The following is a 19,073-nucleotide window of genomic DNA, read 5'->3' as shown; positions in this document are numbered from 1 at the left end:
GGCAGCTCTTTGGAAGCTCTGCTCCTCAGGTGGCAAACAGTGAGCAAAGCTGAGGCAGGGGCAGGTCTCATGCTAGCAGTGAAACAGCTTCCTTGCCCTTGGAGAAGCCTTTGTGACCTTGGCAATAAGACACCAAGGGCTGAGGGCTTTGCTGGATGTTAGCATTGATGGGACGCTTTCTCAAGCAGCAGTGCTCTGCACCAGCTGCTGCTCTCAGCAGCCTTATCAAGAGGCTCATAATGGCTTTATCTAATCTAAGGGAGCCTGAACTGGCATTTGGATGTCTGCAGCTTGGAGGTGGCCACCTCCAGCCAGGAGGAATCTGGGAAGGTGTCATAGTTCATCTCAGTGTGGCTTGGTGGAAACCAAGAAGGGCAGAAAGTTCATGGCAGCAGCAGCAGCAGCATCTTTCCCCAGGCCACCCAGCCTTTGGAAGCAGTGCAGCCTGATGGAGAAGACTTTGTACCTCAAGGTTAAAAAGAATCACAGAATCTACCAGGTTGGAAGAGACCTCCAAGATCATCAAGTCCAAACAATCACTCAACCCTAACTAATCAACCAGACCATGGCTCCAAGTGCCTCATCCAGGCTTTTGTAAATACCTCCAGGGATGTGGACCTCACCCCCTCCCTGGGCATCACATTTCAAGGCCAATATCTCTTGCTGGGAAGAACTTCTTTCTAAGATCAAGACTAAACTTCCCCTGGCACAGCCTGAGACTGTGTCCTCTTGTTCTGGTGCTGGGTGTCTGGGAGAAGAGACCAACCCCCACCTGGCTACAGCCTCCCTGCAGGGAGTTGGAGAGAGCAAGAAGGTCTCCTCTGAGCCTCCTCTTCTGCAGGCTAAGCAACCCCAGCTCCCTCAGCCTCTCCTCACAGGGCTGTGCCCCAGACCCCTCCCCAGCTTTGTTGCCCTTCTCTGGACACCTTCCAGCAGTTCAAACTCTCCTAACCTGAGGAGCCCAGAGCTGGACACAGGGCTCAAGGTGTGGCCTAACCAGTGCTGAGCACAGGGCAGAATGACCTCCCTGCTCCTGCTGGCCACACTATTCCTGATGCAGGCCAGGATGCCCTTGGCCTTCTTGTCCACCTGGGCACACTGCTGGCTCATGTTCAGCTGCTGTCACCCTGTACCCCCAGGTCCCTCTCAGCCAGGCTGCTCTCAGCCACTCTGACCCCAGCCTGTAGCTCTGCATGGGGTTGCTGTGGCCAATGTGCAGCACCTGGCACTTGGATGTGTTCAATCTCCTGCCCTTGGCCTCTGCCCATCTGCCCAGCCTGGCAAGGTCCCTCTGCAGAGCCTCTCTACCCTCCAGCAGATCAACTCCTGCCCCCAGCTTGCTGCCATCTGCAGATTCACTGCTGATGGACTCAATGCCCTCATCCACAGCATCAATAAAGATATTGAACAGGCTGGGGCCCAGCACTGATCCCTGGGGGACACCACTGGTGCCTGGCTGCCAGCTGGCTGTGGCACCATTCACCACCACTCTCTGGGCTCAGCCTCCAGCCAGTTCCTAACCCAGTTCAGAGAGCTGCTGTCCCAGCCAGGGGCTGACAGCTTGGCCAGGAGTTTGCTGTGGGGGACGGTGTCAAAGGCATTGCTGAGGTCAGAGCAAGGATGTGTACCTGGGCAGCAGACCAAGGTCCCAGGTACAGCACAGCAGCAATAGGGATGGCTCAGGCAGTGGTATGGGTGGTGATGGAGGGAATTGAAAATCTGGGATCTGCAAGCTTGCAAGCAAGCTTCTTGAAAAATGGCCAGAGGGGCTGGAGTGCCTCTCTGCAAAGCCTTTGACTCAGTCCCCCCCAGCATCCTGCTCTCTAAGCTGGAGAGATGTGGATTTGATGTGTGGACTGTGCACAGGGTAGTGGTCAACAGCTCCATGTCCAGATGGAGATGGGAGCCAAGTGGTTTCCCTCAGGGGTCTGTACTGCACCCAGAGCTGTTTAAAGTCTTCATCACTGACACTGACAGTGAGACTGAGGCACCCTCAGCAAGCCTCCAGATGGCTCCAAGCTGAGTGGTGTGGTTGGTTAAGAGTGAAGGACAGGATGGTGCCATCCAGAGGGACCTGGACAGGCTGCAGAGGTGGCTGAGGGGAACCTCCTGATGTTCAACAAGGACAAGTGCAAGATCCTGCAGATGGGCAGTCCTCAATATCAGTCCAGGCTGGGGGTGATGAGACTGAGAGCAGCCCTGCAGAGAAGGACTTGGGGATATTGGGGGGAGAGAAGCTGGAGAGGAGCCAGCAATGGGCACTGGCAGCACAGGAGGCCAAGGGCAGCCTGGGCTGCATCCAGAGCAGTGTGGCCAGAGCTGGAGAGAGAGGATCCTGCCCCTCTGCTCTGCTCTGCTCTGGGGAGACCTCACCTGCAGGGCTGGGTCCAGCTCTTGGGCCCCCAACACAAGAAGGAGGTGGAGCTGCTGAAGAGGCTCCAGAGGAGACCACAAAGATGATCAGAGGCTGGAAAACCTCTGCTATGGGGACAGGCTGGGAGAGCTGGGGCTGTGCAGCCTGGAGAAGAGAAGGCTCCAGGGAGACCTCAGAGCTGCAGTTCAATATCTGCAGGGCAGCTGCAGGCAGGCTGGGGAGGGACTGGTCAGAAGGGGCTGTGGGGATAGGCCCAGGGGCAGTGGTTTGAACCTGGAGCAGGGCAGAGTTAGGTTGGACATGAGGAGGAAGCTCTGCACAGGGAGGCTGGGGAGACACTGGCACAGGCTGCCCAGGGATGGGGTTGAGGCTCTGTCCCTGGAGACATTCAAGATCAGACTTGATCAGCTCCCCAAAACACTGAGCTGAAGCCAAAGGCTTCAGAGGAGTCACTGGTGGGACAGGTAAGAGTAAGAGAGGACACAGAGGTGAGGTGCATGGGGACAGCACTCCCAGACCTCCACAAGGCTGCCAGGAGCCCCCTTCTGAGCTAGAGCAAAGGGCCTCTCCCCACAGCATTCTCCAGCTGTGAGGTCCTTTTCTAGTCCACAGCTTAAACTGGGTCGATGGAAGGTGACAACAGCCTGCAGCTGTTCCATGGCAGCTACAGAGATGTCGTGGACAAACCCTTCCTGGTTCTGGCAGATGTTGCAGCATCAGGCACAGGGCATAAAGTGCACTTGGGGAGGTTTGGGGTGAGCAGCTCTCCCTCAAGAGGAAGCTGCTGCAGCCCCACCGTGGCTACCCAGGGAGGCAAAGGAGGTAGGTTTTGAGATCTGGCCAAAGCCACAGTCAAGCTGATGTGGTGCTGGTGGTGCTCTTGCTTTGAGCATCAGGTTGAACCAAGGATGTTCAGAGGTCTCTCCCAGCCAGCATTTCCTAGAATTCAGAGAGCTCCACGGGGAGGAGGGAGCTGAGACGTTTGCACATCCATAGCTTTGACTCAGGAGCAAAGAGCAGAAAGCAGAGACCATGTCCTGTTCCCTGATAAGCTGATAAGATCTTCAGCTTTCTTTTCAAAGAAGCTTAAACACAGCAGTCCTGGCTGGGTCCTCACAGGTGGGGCCCTCTGAGGATGATGCCTCTGGGCCCCTCAGTTTAAGAAGGACATTGAGACACTTGAGCATGTCCAGAGCAGGGCAATGAGGCTGGGGAGAGGCCTTGAGCACAGCCCTGCGGGGAGAGGCTGAGGGAGCTGGGGTTGCTTAGCCTGGAGAAGAGGAGGCTCAGGGGAGACCTTATTGCTGTCTGTAGCTACCTGAAGGGTGGTTGTGGCCAGGGGGAGTTGGTCTCTTCTCCCAGGCAACCAGCACCAGAACAAGAGGACACAGTCTCAAGCTGTGCCAGGGGAAGTTTAGGCTGGAGATGAGGAGAAAGTTCTTCACTGAGAGAGTTGTTAGGCATTAGAATGTGCTGCCCAGGGAGGTGGTGGAGTCCCCATCCCTGGCGGTGTTCAAGAGGGGATTGGATGTGGCACTTGGTGCCATGGTCTAGTCATGAGGTCTGTGGTAACAGGTTGGACTTGATGATCTTTGAGGTCTCTTCCAGCCTTGGTGATTCTGTGACACTGTGATGATCCATGCCTTGTGCCTTTCTTCAGGCCAGATCCAGGGGATTTAGGGCATGGATTTAGTTGGAATCAAATGGTCAGGTCATAGATTCATAGAATGGTATAGACTGGAAGGGACCTCATAGAGCATCCAGCTCCAACCCCCTGCCATGGGCAGGGACACCTCCCACCAGCACAGGCTGCTCCAGGCCTCAACCAACCTGGCTTTGAACACCTCCAGGCAGGAGGCAGCCACAGCCTCCCTGGGCAGCCTGTGCCAGAGTCTCCCCAGCCTCACTGACAAGAATCTCTTCCTCATCTCCAGGCTCAATCTGTCCTCTCCCAGCTCAAAGCCATTGTCCCTCAGCCTGGCACTCCCAGCTCTTGTCCAGACTCCCTCCCCAGCTCTCCTGGAGCCCTTCAGGTCCTGGAAGCTGGTCTAAGGTCTCCCTGGAGCCTTCTCTTCTCCAGGCTGAACAGCCCCAACTCTCCCAGCCTGTCCCCACAGGAGAGGTTCTGCAGCCCTCTGATGGTCTTGGTGGCCTCCTCTGGATCCTCTCCAGGTCCTTCTGGTGGTGGGGGCCCAGAGCTGGAGGCAGTGCTGCAGGTGGGGGCTGAGCAGAGCAGAGCAGAGCAGAATTCCCTCCCTCATTGCCTCAGCCTTGTCTTACTGCAAATCAGGAGCATTTTCCTGGCCCTGCAAAGTGATGTTGTGTTTAAGAGCTCCTGTATTCTGCAGGGGAGATGCAGAGTGCTCTGAGCTTTGCTACTGAGATTGTTTATCTCTGCTGTTTGCTCAGCAGGCCTGGCTAGAAAATCATTTCCACAGCATAATTATATTTAGGAAGGGTTTATTCTTTTTCTTCATAGGAACTTCTGCATTTCTTCTCAGTGGAAAGGAAAGGAGCCAGGTCCCAGAGAGGACTTGCAGGAGACACAAAGAAGTTTCATGTTTTTATCATTAGTTAGTTGCATTTTGAAACCTGTCAGCAGTGATCCATAGTGCACTGCACACAGAAGCTGGGAGCACAGGTGTGGAAGTAGGAGAGTGATAACTGGAAAAGGGGAGGATACTTGCAGAAAATAACTTGGGCCTCAAATGGGGTGAAATCTCTCATCAGCTGTCCTTCTCTGCTAAGTACTGCAGCTGGCTCAGGCCAATCCCCAGCACAAATCCAGGCTGGGTGAGGAGTGGCTCCAGAGCAGGCTGCAGGAGAAGGCCTTGGGGGGGGTCAGGTGGTGACAAACTCCCCAGGAGCCAGCACTGGGCCCTGGCAGCCCAGAGCCAGCTGAGTGCTGAGCTGCAGCCAGAGCAGGGAGAGAGCAGCAGCACAGGGAGGGGATTCTGCCCCTCTGCTCTGCCCTGCTCAGCCCCCACCTGCAGCACTGCCTCCAGCTCTGGGGCCCCAGCACAAGAAGGACCTGGAGAGGGTCCAGAGGAGGCCACCAAGATGATCAGAGGCTGGAGAACCTCCCCTGTGGGGCCAGGCTGGGAGAGTAGGGGGTGTGCAGCCTGGAGAAGAGAAAGCTCCAGGGAGACCTCAGAGCAACTTTCCACAGAATCCCAGAAACATCCAGGTTGGAAGAGACCCTCAGGATCACCAAGTCCAACCCAGAACCCTGCTCTACAAGGGTCACCCTAACCCATAGCCCCAAGCACCACATCCAAACCACCTTGAAACACATCCAGACTTGGGGACTCCACCAGCTCCCTGGGCAGCACATTCCAGTCCCTGACCACTCTGCTGGGAAAGCATATTTCCTACTGTCTAAACCTCCCCTGCTGCAGCTGGAGGCCATTGCCTCTTGTTCTGTCACTAATTACCTGTGAACAGAGACCAGCAGCAGCCTCTCCACAACCTCCTTTCAGGGAGCTGCAGAGAGCAGTGAGGTCTCCCCTCAGCCTCCTCTCTTTCACACTAACCATCCCCAGCTCCTTCAGTCTCTCCTCATCAGATTTATTCTCCAGGCCCTTCCCAGCTCCCTTGCCCTGCTCTGCCCTGGCTCCAGCACCTCCACAGCTCTCTTGTACTGAGGTGCCCAGAACTGAAGCCAGCACTCCAGGTGTGGCCTCCCCTGAGCTGAGTCCCAGGGCACAATCCCCTCCCTGCTGCTGCTGGCCACAGCATTGCTGATCCCAGCCAGGAGGCCTTTGGCTTTCTTGGCCAGCTGGGCACACTGCTGGCTCCTGTTCAGCTGCTTGTCCATCAGCACCCCCAGGTCCCTTTCTGCCAGCAGCTTTCCAGCCACACTGCCCCAAGCCTGCAGCATTGCTTGGGGTTGTTGTGCCCCAAGTGCAGGACCTTGGTCTTGTTGAACCTCCTGAGGTTGGCTTGTGCCCACCTCTCCAGCCTGCCCAGGTCCCTCTGGATGGATCCCTTCCCTCCAGCCTGTCTGCTGCCCCACACAGCTTGGTGCCATCAGCAACCCTGCTGAGGCTGCACTCAATGCCACTGTCCCTGGCACCCACAAAGATGTTGAACCAGCCTGGTCCCAGGACTGATCCCTGAGGGACTCTGCTTGTCCCTGGCCTCCCCTGGGACATGGACCCATGGACAGCCACTCTCTGGGTGCAGCCATCAAGCCAGTTCTGTATCCATCTAGTGGTCACCCATCACACCCCTGTGTCAGCAGCCTGGAGCCCAGGCTGTGGTGTGGGACAGTGTGGAAGGCTGTGCTCAGGCCCAGGCAAACAACATCAGCTGCTGCCCCTCAGCTGTTGATGTTGTCACCTGTGCAGAGAAGGCCACCAGGTTGGTCAGGCAGGATGTGCCCTTGCTGAAGCCATGCTGACTGTTCCCAATCACCTCTTCACTATTCTGCTGAGTCAGCAGTGCCTCCAGGAGGATCTGCTCCATGATGTCTCTGGGCACAGAGGTGAGACTGCCTGGCCTGGAGTTCCCTGTTCCTCCTTCTTACCCTGTTTGCAAATGGAGTAATGTTTCCCCTCTTCCAGTCTGTGGGGACTGCCCCAGACTGCCAGGAGCTTTGGAATAGCATAGAGAGGGCTTTAGCAACCTGCTCTGCCAGTTCTCTCAGCACCCCTGGGTGTATCCCGTGGGGTCCCATGGACTTGAACACCTTCAGGCTCTTCAGGTGATCACCAACCTGATCTTCCCTTACCATGGGCAGCTCTTCCTCCCTGTCTCTGCCATTGTCTTCCACGACATCAGGAGTGTGGCTGGAGGCCCTGGCAGTGAAGACTGAGGTAAAGAAGGTATTGAGTACTTCAGCCTTTTCCTCATCACTTGTGACCACTTCACCAGTTTCCTTTCTGAGGGGGCCCACACCTCCCCTAGACTTCTTCTTGCCATTCATATAGCTGCAGAAGTTCTTAGTGTTCCCTTTAACCTCCCTGGCTAGATTCAATTCAAGCTCTGCTTTGGCTTTCCTAACCAGGTCTCTTGCTGCCTGGGCAGCTTCTTTATATCCCCCCTGTTCTAGCTGTCCTTCCCTCCACTGCCTGTAGAGTTTCCTTTTAAGTAATAGTGTGTCCAGCAGCATCACAGTCTCACAGTATCACCAAGGTTGGAAGAGACCTCAGGGATCATCAAGCCCAACCTGTCACCACAGACCTGTAATGGGTTGGGGCAGGTCCCCTCCCCACCACAGGCAGAAATAACGACTCAGACAAACGGATTGCAAAAAAAAAAAGTGATGGAAAGTTTAAATAGGAAAAACAATAACAAACAACAATGAAAGTTTTACAGAGACCCACAAGCACCATGACAAAGAGAGAGATCCCAGAACATACCCAAGAACATCCCATCCCCACCTGGAGGTACACCCAACCCCCCCCCCAGGGCTCTTTCTCCCCCCCCCCCCCAACCCAGCCTTGGGCCTGAGCAGGCCCAAGGGAGGCGGCTCACGCCATATTACCTAGGCAGCAGCAGGGGACGAAAGAGCAAAAGAAGACCCCGCATGGCCTTTTTATAGGGGAGCAGGGCATTATGGGAATGGAATACCTGGTCCCTGTGACCACCCCCTGGGCTGGGCCCACCCCTTGGGACCTCCCAGGTGTGGCCTGCACAGTGGCATCTGGGCCAGCACCCAGCCTAAACCACCACAAGACCTCACGACTAGACCATGGCACCAAGTGCCACATCCAATCCCCTCTTGAACACCTCCAGGGATGGGGACTCCACCACCTCCCTGGGCAGCACATCCCAATGGCGAATGACCCTCTCAGGGAAGAACTTTCTCCTCACCTTGAGCCTAAACCTCCCCTGGCACAGCTTGAGACTGTGTCCTCTTGTTCTGGTGCTGGTTGCCTGGGAGAAGAGACCAACCCCCACCTGGCTACAACCACCTTTCAGGTAGTTGTAGAGGGCAATGAGGTCACCCCTGAGTCTCCTCTTCTCCAGGCTAAACGATCCCAGCTCCCTCAGCCTCTCCTCACAGGGCTGTGCTCAAGGCCTCTCCCCAGCTTTGTTGCCCTTTTCTGGACACATTCAAGTCTCTCAATGTCCTTCTTAAACTGAGGGGCCCAGAGCTGGACACAGGATTCAAGGTGTGGCCTAACCAGTGTTGAGCACAGGGCACAATGACCTCCCTGCTCCTGCTGGCCACACTATTCCTAATGCAGGCCAGGATACCATTGGCCTTCTTGGCCACCTGGGCACACTGCTGGCTCATGTTTAGGCAGCTGTCAATCAGCACCCCCAGGTCCCTCTCTGTTTGGCAGCTCTCAGCCACTCTGACCCCAGCCTGTAGCTCTGCCTGGGGTTGTTGTGGCCAAAGTGCAGTGTGATCAGCTCATCATCCCTCCCCAAGTGGAGCTCCACGGATTCCAGCTGGTTATTGACAGAGGGCAGCACCTCCTCCTCTCCTTCCCTGCCTATCCTTCCTAAAGAGCTTATACCCGTCTATCCCTACATTCCAGTCATGGGAATCATCCCACCAAGTGTCAGTAACAGCCACTATGTCCTGGCATCCCAGCAGCACAATGGCCCTTAATTCATCCTGTTTGTTGCCCAAGCTGTGTGCATTTGCACAGAGGCACTTCAGCTGGGCTGGCCCTGTCCTCCTCTTGTGCCAATTCCCCCTGGTTTCCACAGAATGTCCTGGTGCATCATTCCTGGCTTGCCTCAGGGCAGCAAGTTGAGAGCCCTCACCAGCTCTCCATCCCTCTGCCTCTGGTGAGCTGCCCCTCTGTTTGTCACAGGCCAGCAGGAGACTATTAACCCCTTCCCCCTGTGAATCTAGTTTAAAGCCCTATCAATGAGCCCTGCCAATTCCTGCCCCAGGATCCTTTTCCCCCTCTGGGACAAGTGTGTCCCATAAGTTGTTTTCAGCTCTGGTGCCCTGTAAACCAAGCCATGATTGTAGAACCCAAAGCCCTGTTGATGTCACCAGCCCCGGAGCCATGAATTGACCTGTGGGCTCTTCCTCAATGTTCCCTCATCCACTGCTGATGTTAGAGGGATAGCAGAGAATGCAGCCTGAGCTCCTGATCCCTTTAGCAGTTGCCCTAAGGTTCTGAAGTCTCTTTTAATTGATTATGAGCCTCTCATTGTTGCATTGTCACTACCCACCTGAAAGACCAGCAGTGGGTAGTAGTCTGAAGGACTCACAAGGTTGGGAATTTTCCCTACAATGTCCTTTACTTGGGTACCAGGGAGGCAGCAGACCTCTCTATGGAATGGGTCTGGTCTGCATATTGGGCCCTCTGCTCCCTTCAGTAGGGAGTCTCCTATAACAATGACCCTACAAGGTCTCTTTTCCGGTTTAGTTTTGATGGCTGGCCTGAGGCAACCTGTCACTGGTGCAGCTTCTGACCTTCTTGAGTCCTCATCCTCACCTATGACCTGCTCCTCCTGCAGAGCCTCATCCCTGTCACTGGTGCAGCTTCTGACCTGCTTGAGTCCTCATCCTCACCTATGACCTGCTCCTCCTGCAGAGCCTCATCCCTGTCACTGGTGCAGCTTCTGACCTTCTTGAGTCCTCATCCTCACCTATGACCTGCTCCTCCTGCAGAGCCTCATCCTTGTCACTGGTGCAGCTTCTGACCTGCTTGAGTCCTCATCCTCACCTATGACCTGCTCCTCCTGCAGAGCCTCACACCTGTTCTGTAATTGCACTGTAGGCAGTGTGCTGCTCAAAGTGGCAGGCTTGCTCCATTTGCATTTCTTCCATCGGGCAGAGACCTGTTCCCATTGGCCCTGCTCATGTGGGTTACTACAGGGAGGCTGAGAGGCTAGCTGATGGGAGGGCATCAAACTCCCTGTTCCACTAAGAGTTACCTCCTGTTCTGGTTTTGTAGAGGTCAGATCATGGAAACAGTCAATTTTCCTTTCGCAGTCTCTTATAGCTCTTAGCCTTTCCACCTCTTCTTTTAGTTCGGCCACCATGCTCATCAGAGCCCTGATCTGCTCACACCTAACACAGGAGTTGTTCCTTCCATCCTCCATATCGAGTGCCAGGCTCCAGCACTCACTGCAGCCACCTGCCTGAACATCTGCATGCTTGTGGGTGCTCTCTGTTTGGGTGCCCACTGTTCTTCTACTGCCTTTGTTCAAGTAGTAACCAGCTTTCAGGCACCAGCTTTCAGGCACCAGCTTTCAGGCACCAGCTTTCAGGAACCAGCTTTCAGGCACCAGCTTTCAGGAACCAGCTTTCAGGCACCAGCTTTCAGGCACCAGCTTTCAGGCACCAGCTTTCAGGCACCAGCTTTCAGGAACCAGCTTTCAGGCACCAGCTTTCAGGCACCAGCTTTCAGGCACCAGCTTTCAGGAACTTCTCTCTACATACCACCTTTTTTTTTTCTTTTTTTCCCTGTCAGTGAGCAGGCCTAGCTGAGCACCCAGAGCTGAGCTGGCCTAGCTGAGCACCCAGAGCTGAGCTGGCCTAGCTGAGCACCCGGAGCTGAGCTGGCCTAGCTGAGCACCCAGAGCTGAGCTGGCCTAGCTGAGCACCCGGAGCTGAGCTGGCCTAGCTGAGCACCCGGAGCTGAGCTGGCCTAGCTGAGCACCCGGAGCTGAGCTGGCCTAGCTGAGCACCCAGAGCTGAGCAGGCCTAGCTGAGCACCCGGAGCTGAGCTGGCCTAGCTGAGCACCCGGAGCTGAGCTGGCCTAGCTGAGCACCCAGAGCTGAGCAGGCCTAGCTGAGCACCCGGAGCTGAGCTGGCCTAGCTGAGCACCCGGAGCTGAGCTGGTCACTGCTGCCTCCTCTCTCCTCAGCCAGGCTCTGGGTCTGTTTGGTTGTCGCACGGTTTCCACGGCAGCCCCTCCCCTGCCACGACACTGCGCTCAGGCACATAGGCAACCCGAGCCTGCTGCCCCTCCTCCCCTCCTCCCCCTTATCACCTGAAAAGAAAGGAAAGAAAAGCCAAAACAAGCTCCCAGAGCTGAGCTGGTCTCCACTGCCTCCTCTCCCCGCTGCCACGGGGACTCATCCAGACCTTAGGACCCATCCTGCCCAGGGGCAGTTCCCACCCAATTTCTGGTTCTTTCAAAGTGATTTTGCTGCCCATGGTAACCATTTAAAGTCTGTGGGATAAAATCTGGTGGGCTCCTCCCAGTGCTCTCTTAGGCTCAGGTCTCTGTAGCTCAGTGTCTGTATCTTGTTTCAGGCTGGCACGGGGGTCCCAGGAGGGCTTGGGAGGTCTGCAGTGTCAGGAGAAAACACGGTGCTCCTGCAAGCATCCTTGCACCCATGAGTGCTGAGGGAGCTGCTGATGGTGTTGCTGAGCCACACTCCATCCTTGTTGAATGATCATGGAGAGCAGGAGAGCTACCTGAGGACTGGCAGAGGGCTAGTCTCAATCCAGCCTTCAAAAAGGGTAAAAAGGAAGACCTGGGCAACTGCAGCCTTGTCACCTCACCTCCAGCCCTGGAAAGGTGATGGAGCAGCTAATTCCGGAGGCCATCTCTAACCACATGGAAGAAAAGCAGGTTAGCTGGATTAGGCAGCATGGCTGCACTGAGGGGAAATGCTGCTTGGCTCATCTGATGCCTGCAGCAGAGGGGAGCTGCAGGGGGAGCAGTGAGCATCATCTCCTTGGCTTCAGCAAGGCTCTGGGCACTGGCTCTGCACCATCCATAACCCAGGCAGGGTGGGGTGGGTGACTGGGCTGTGAGCTGGGCTGGAAACTGGCTCAGCAGCACAGCCCAGAGGGTTGTGATCAGTGGTGCAGAGCCCAGATGGAGGCCTGTGGCCAGTGGTGGTCCCCAGGGGTCCCCAGGCTTGTTCAAAATCTACATCCATGACCTGGATGGGGGCACAGAGTGGAGGCTCAGCCAGTGTGCTGAGGACACCAGGCTGGGAGGGGTGGCTGAGACCCCCTCAGACTGTGCTGCCAGCCAGGGAGACCTGGGCAGGCTGAGAGCTGGGCAGAGAGGAACCTCCTGAGGTTCAGTAAGGACAAGGGCAGAGTCCTGCAGCTGGGCAGGAGCCACAGCAGGCACCAGTGCAGAGCAGGGGGGAGCTGCTGGGGAGCAGCTCCAGGGAGAAAGACCTTGGGGTGCTGGTGGGCAGCAAGCTCTGCATGGGACAGCAAGGAGCCCTTGGGGCCAAGAGAGCCAAAGGCATCCTGGGGGGCAGCAAGAAAAGTGAGGCCAGCAGGGCTGGGGAGGTTCTGCTGCCCCTCTGCTCTGCCCTGCTGAGACCACAGCTGCAATGCTGTGTCCAGTTTGGGGCTCCCCAGCTCCAGACAGACAGAGAGCTGCTGGAGAGAGTGCAGGGGAGGCTGTGAGGATGCTGAAGGGAGTGGAAGAGCTCTGCTGTGAAGAGAGGCTGAGAGCCCTGGGGCTGATTAGTGTGGAGAGGAGAAGGCTGAGAGGGATCTGATCAATGTCTGTCACTAGCTGAGGGCTGGGGGTCAGGAGGAAGGGGCCAGGCTCTGGCTGGTGGTGCCCAGGGACAGGACAAGGACCAACAGGGACAAGCTGGAAGCCAGGAGGTTCCACCTCAACAGGAGGAGAAACTTCTCTGGTGTGAAGGTGCTGGAGGCCTGGAGCAGGCTGCCCAGAGAGGTTGTGGAGCCTCCTTCTCTGGAGCCTTTCCAGCCCCCCCTGGATGTGCCCTGCCCTGGGTGCCCTGCTCTGGTAGGGGTCCTATCCCCACAGCTCCTTCTGAACAGTCCCTCCCCAGTCTTTCTGGATGTCTCCTTCAGATAGTGAAATGCAGCTCTAAGGTCTCCCTGGAGCCTTCTCTTCTCCAGGCTGCACAGCCCCAACTCTCCCACCCTGTATTCACCAGATTCATGCTCAGAGAGATGCTCCATGAGTGTGGTGGGTTGAAGTTTCCCCCCAGCATTAACTCACCACAGGTTACAAGCAAGAGCTACACTCTACAATGGAATGCAGTGAATAGATACAAAATATCCAGGAGTTACAATAGTATGCAGATATTTACAATTAGCAAATGACATGGAGACCCCCCTGGGCCCATAAGGAGAGAGCAGGGAAGGTAGCCCACTGCCCCCCCCCCCCCCCCAACCTTTTCTCCCCCTGTACCAGAAGAAAAAGAGGAGTTGAGAGGAAGGAATGTTAGTTCTTATCTTCAAGGCCAGCCAGAAGTGTTGTGGTCTCCCCAGCAAAGCAGAACAGCCAAGCCAGAGAAAAGCAAAGGAATGGGGATGGAAGTGAAATGTGAAAGATTGTTATGGTGCAGCTGCCCCTATCCCACATTTTGTCCAATGAAATTGTTTAGAATAAGCTTTTGTTTTCCTTTTTACACCTAAGAGTGATTTATTTATATTTTTCTACTTTTCTGCTCGAAATCTGGAGCTGAATTTTAAAGGCATAGCCTAAAAGTGCCACAGTGAGGAATACCAGCAAGGCCAGAGGTGTGGGCAAAGTGCAGCACTGCCACCGTGCCACTGCTTGCCACTCCTGCTGTGTTTGCTGTGGTCAAAGCACCTCCCTGAGCACAGGGATCCCCATTTTGCACACAGTGGAGCACACAGAGACCAGCTCACTTTCCCCCAGTCTCCTGGAGAAGCTGAGAAAGCAAACCTGCTCCAACTGCTCAGCCTCCAAAGCCTTTTCCTAGCTGAGCTCCTGGTGGGTGCTCATGGAGCCCATATCCTGTGCAGATTTGGAGCCACATTTGGGCCATGGGGCTGAACATTGTGCTGGGTTACATCCATCCTGTTTGGGGGCTGAAAGAACCCAGCCCCCTGGGTGGACAAAAGAAACTTCATCCAGGTGGGCAGAGAAAGACTTGGTCTTACCCCTCCCAGGAGGAGGGGTCCCCCAGGTCAAAGGAGGTCTGTTCCACTCCCCCTTCCCAGCCAGCCAGCCTATCTAAAGGGGGACACTGCTGCCATTTCCCTTTCTTGCCTCACTGAGTTGAGGCAGCTCAGCTGCTGCTTCCTGCACTGGCCACATGGTCAGGGCCTGTTCTCCACAGCTGCATCCACACTTTCTGAAGGACTGAATCCAATTACATCCAGGGAACACAAGGCCATCCAGCCTTGGCTTTGTATGTTTTCCTCTTTATCCTTACCCCTTACTTTGTGAGCCCTCCCTGTTATTGCTATATAGATATGGTTAAAACATTTACTTTTCCTACTTCCAAACTGATTCCAGACTACTTCTTTTCATAACTTTCCCTCCTCCCTTTTCCCTACCCCCTTTTCTTTTCCCTTTTTTAAAAATCTTTCCTTACTAGGGAAAGGGAGGAGGGAGGTATCTCAATCTGTTATCATTTGAGCTTTTAATCTCCAGTTAAGGCTCAAACCAGCACAAACATGAACTCTGGTGTAGTAGCAGCAGGTTGCACAACCCTCTGCAGGTCACTGCCTCTCCAACCTGGTGCTGAGGTTGCCAGAGCTGCACAGTCCTGTGTTGGAGCTCCCTGCTTGCTCTGCCGTGATGAGTGGGACCTGCACTTTGGTTTACCAGACCCAAACCACAACACAGATGCCCTTGAGCTTGTTGTGAAACACCTTGTCATGAACTGAGATCACCCCCAGGCTGAGGGAAAGGACAAACCTGCTGGGAGCTGCTTGCCCTGCAGATCAGCAGAGGAGGCAGAGGAAATCTGTGTGTGAGTGTGTTTGTAGGTGAGAGGAGCCACGGTGCCACGTGGGAGCCCTGCCTCATGGCAGCTGAGATACTGACAATTCATAGCAGGTTCCCCAGAAAGAGGAAAAGAGTCACATTCCAGTAACAGAGGGGAAGCTTGGTGTGCTTTTGTTACAGAATCACAGAAGCACTGAACCTTAGGGGTTGGAAGGGAGCTCCAGAGCTCATCCAGCCCAACCCCTGCCAGAGCAGGGCACCCAGGGCAGGGCACACAGAACACATCCAGGTGGGGCTGGAAAGGCTCCAGAGAAGGAGGCTCCACAACCTCTCTGGGCAGCCTGCTCCAGGCCTCCAGCACCTTCACACCAGAGAAGTTTCTCCTCCTGTTGAGGTGGAACCTCCTGGCTTCCAGCTTGTCCCTGTTGGTCCTTGTCCTGTCCCTGGGCACCACCAAGCAGAGCCTGGCCCCTTCATGCTGAAGATATTCCTCTACAGTTGCATGTTTGTGCCTTGTTTCTTGCCATGAGGCTCAGACAGATGATTCTGGATGCATGTTTGCCTGTGCAGCTGCAGACCCTCCCTGCCAACTTCTCCAGCCCTTTCCTGCTGTGGATCCCTGAACCTCACCAGGGTGTGGGTCTGCCCCTGAGAAAGGCAGGGGTGAAACAGTTTGGTTGCTGGCCAAACCCTTGCAGTTCTTACCTGGAGTCTGCCTCTTTTCCCTGTGAAGGTTCACACCTCTGTGCATGAGAGGCAGGGGACACACAAGTTGTTCAGGTGGTTTTTCTCAGGCCTTCCCACTGGGATGTAGTCTCTGCAGGGTAGCAAATGGCCTTGCAGACCCTGGGCATGCTCATCACCCATCAGGGACCTGCCTGGTGCTGCGTGGGTCCCTCATAGGTCTGAATGCTTTTATTGATGGATGGTTTTCAGACACAAGGTTGTCCCAGGAAGGGACCCACAAAGGGCATCTTATCCAAGCCCCATGCAGGCAGCAGGGACACATCCAGGCTGATCCTGAATGTCTCCAGGGACAGAGCCTCAACCCCATCCCTGGGCAGCCTGTGCCAGTGTCTCCCCAGCCTCCCTGTGCAGAGCTTCCTCCTCATGTCCAACCTAACTCTGCCCTGCTCCAGGTTCAAACCACTGCCCCTGGGCCTATCCCCACAGCCCCTTCTGAACAGTCCCTCCCCAGCCTGCCTGCAGCTGCCCTGCAGATATTGAACTGCAGCTCTGAGGTCTCCCTGGAGCCTTCTCTTCTCCAGGCTGAACAGCTCCAATTCCTTCAGCCTTTTTTCATATGTGAGGTTCTCCAGCCCTCTGATCATCTTTGTGGCCTCCTCTGGACACTCTCCAGTAGGTTCATGCCCTTCTTGTGCTGGGGGCTCCAGCTGGACACAGCACTGCAGTTGAGGTCTCTCCATAGCAGAGCAGAGGGGCAGGATCCTTTTCTCCATCTCTGGCCACACTGCTTTGGATGCAGCCCAGGCTGCCAGTGGCACAGCAGCAGCAGCTCCAAGGGACACCATAAGCTGTCACCACTTCTCCTCTCCCAGAAGTGTTCTTGAGGGGGCAAGTTCCAAATTCCCCTCTTTCCCCCTCCCCCTTGCAGGGTTTTGGGTGAAAAGGGTGCAAAAGGGGGACAAAGAAGGCATCAGCATGGACCCAGGATTACTCACCTGGGCTCTTCCCCAGGACAGGTGAATAAGTTCTGCACAATTTTCTAAGCTCAGGATGCAATAGGCTGAGCTTTCCTGCCTTTGCTTGTTTGCCATTAGCCATCTTGATTCCAGAGTTATTAAACAATGTCAGTAGATGAGGGATGAGCAACTGACATCCTTGACCTGGACCTGAGCAGAGCCTTCCACACTGTCCCACACCACATCCTGGGCTCCAAGCTGGTGAAGTGTGGGTTCCATGGATGGACTCCTGGGTGGATGGAGAACTCTCTTGATGGCTGCACCCAGAGAGTGGCTGTCCATGGGTCCATGTCCAGGTGGAGGCCAGGGACAAGTGGAGTCCCTCAGGGATCAGCACTGGGACCAGGCTTGCTTAACGTCTTTGTTGGTGCCAGGGACAGTGGCACAGAGGCTGCCTCAGCACCAAGCTGTGTGGTGTGGCTGACACCCTGGAGGGAAGGATCCATCCAGAGGGACCTGGACAGGCTGCAGAGCTGGGCCCAGGACAACCTCAGGAGGATCAACAAGACCAAGGGCAAGGTCCTGCAGCTGGGGCAGGGCAATGCCAGGCACTGATCCAGGCTGGGCAGGGACTGGCTGGAGAACAGCCCTGCAGGAAAGGCCTTAGGGGGGCTGGGGGAGGAGAAGCTCAACAGGAGCCAGCAGGGAGCACTTGCAGCCCAGAGAGCCAAGCAGAGCCTGGGCTGCAGCAAGAGAAGTGTGGCCAGCAGGGCCAGGGAGGGGATTCTGCCCCTCTGCTCCACTCTGCTGAGACCACAGCTGGAGCTCTGGGGCCAGTTCTGGAGCCTCTGTGCCAGGAAGGATCTGGAGGGGCTGGAAGGTGTCCAGAGAAGGGCCACGAGGAGGAGCAGAGGGCTGGAGCTGCTCTGCTGTGAGGACAGACTGAGGGAGTTGGGGTTGTGCAGGCTGGAGAGGAGAAGGCTCCCAGGAGACCTAATTGTGGCCTTCCAGGATCTGCAGGGGGCTGCAAGAAAGCTGGGGAGGGACTTTTGAGGGTGTCAGGGAGGGACAGGACTGGGGGGGATGGAGCAAAACTAGAAGTGGGGAGATTGAGAGTGGCTGTGAGGAAGAAGTTGTTGCCCATGAGGGTGGTGAGAGCCTGGCACAGGCTGCCCAGGGAGGTGGTGGAAGCCTCCTGGCTGGAGGTGTTTGCAGCCAGGCTGGAGGTGGCTGTGAGCAACCTGCTGTGGTGTGAGGTGTCCCTGCCCATGGCAGGGGGTTGGGACTGGATGAGCCTTGGGGCCCCTTCCAACCCTACCCCTTCTGCAATATGTGATGAAATCATAAGCAAGTAGCTTGTTCCTGCTGCAAGCTGCTGTCCTTCACAGCCATCCCTGAGAAGCTTCCTGGCAGCCAAAGTGTTTTCTCCCCACCCCAATGCTGCAAAACCTCTCCATGCAGCAAAGGCTCCGTGGCTGGCAGGCAGAACGTTGGGCTGCACAGCTGCCTCCTGCCTGACTCCACTTTCTTTGTTTGCCACTGTGCCTGTCTCTTGGATTATGAAAACTGCAGTTCTGGAGGCTTTCTGAAACCAGGAGAGCATCAGGGCACCACCTGCTGAGGAACTGGCTATTTTCCTAGCCTCTGGGGGATTTGCCTGCCTCGCTTGTGACCAGGGAACAAGTCCCAACCTCTGATCCCTTAAGCTGTTTGTGAATCCCTTCAGCTGTTTGCTGTTGTTTGTAAGGATTCCTCTTGTGAAGGTATTTTGCCCACTGAATCCCCACACCAGTCAGCAGTTTGTGTGTAGTTTGGAAGCAGGGCTTTGGATGAAGCACTGCTGGAAAAAGCCCTGGCTGGATGGGCCTGAAGTGTGGTGATCAGTGGAGTTAAATCCAGCTGGCAGCTGTTCCTTAAGGCTCAGTGTTGAGACCACTTCAGTTTAACATCTTGATTGATGCCCTTGATGAAGACACAGAGCGTGTGAGCAGTAGGTTCACAGAAGACACCAAGTTGGGTGTCAGTGTTGATCTGCACCAGGGTAGGGAGGCTCCACAGAGGAACTTGGGTAGATTGGATCCATGGCCAACGTTCCCAGGAGGAGCTTCAACCAGGCCAAGTGCCAGGTCCTGCACTTGGGGCACAACAACCCCAAGCAATGCTGCAGGCTTGGGGCAGTGTGGCTGGAAAGCTGCCTGTCAGAAAGGGACCTGGGGGTGCTGATGGACAAGCAGCTGAACAGGAGCCAGCAGTGTGCCCAAGTGGCCAAGAAAGCCAAAGGCCTCCTGGCTGGGATCAGCAATGCTGTGGCCAGCAGCAGCAGGGAGGGGATTGTGCCCTGGGACTCAGCTCAGGGGAGGCCACACCTGGAGTGCTGGCTTCAGTTCTGGGCACCTCAGTACAAGAGAGCTGTGGAGGTGCTGGAGCCAGGGCAGAGCAGGGCAGGGAAGCTGGGAAGGGCCTGGAGAATAAATCTGATG

Source organism: Dryobates pubescens, chromosome 23 (assembly GCF_014839835.1).
Source record: "Dryobates pubescens isolate bDryPub1 chromosome 23, bDryPub1.pri, whole genome shotgun sequence".
Lineage (NCBI taxonomy): Eukaryota > Metazoa > Chordata > Aves > Piciformes > Picidae > Dryobates > Dryobates pubescens.
This window is presented reverse-complemented; position numbering follows the sequence as displayed.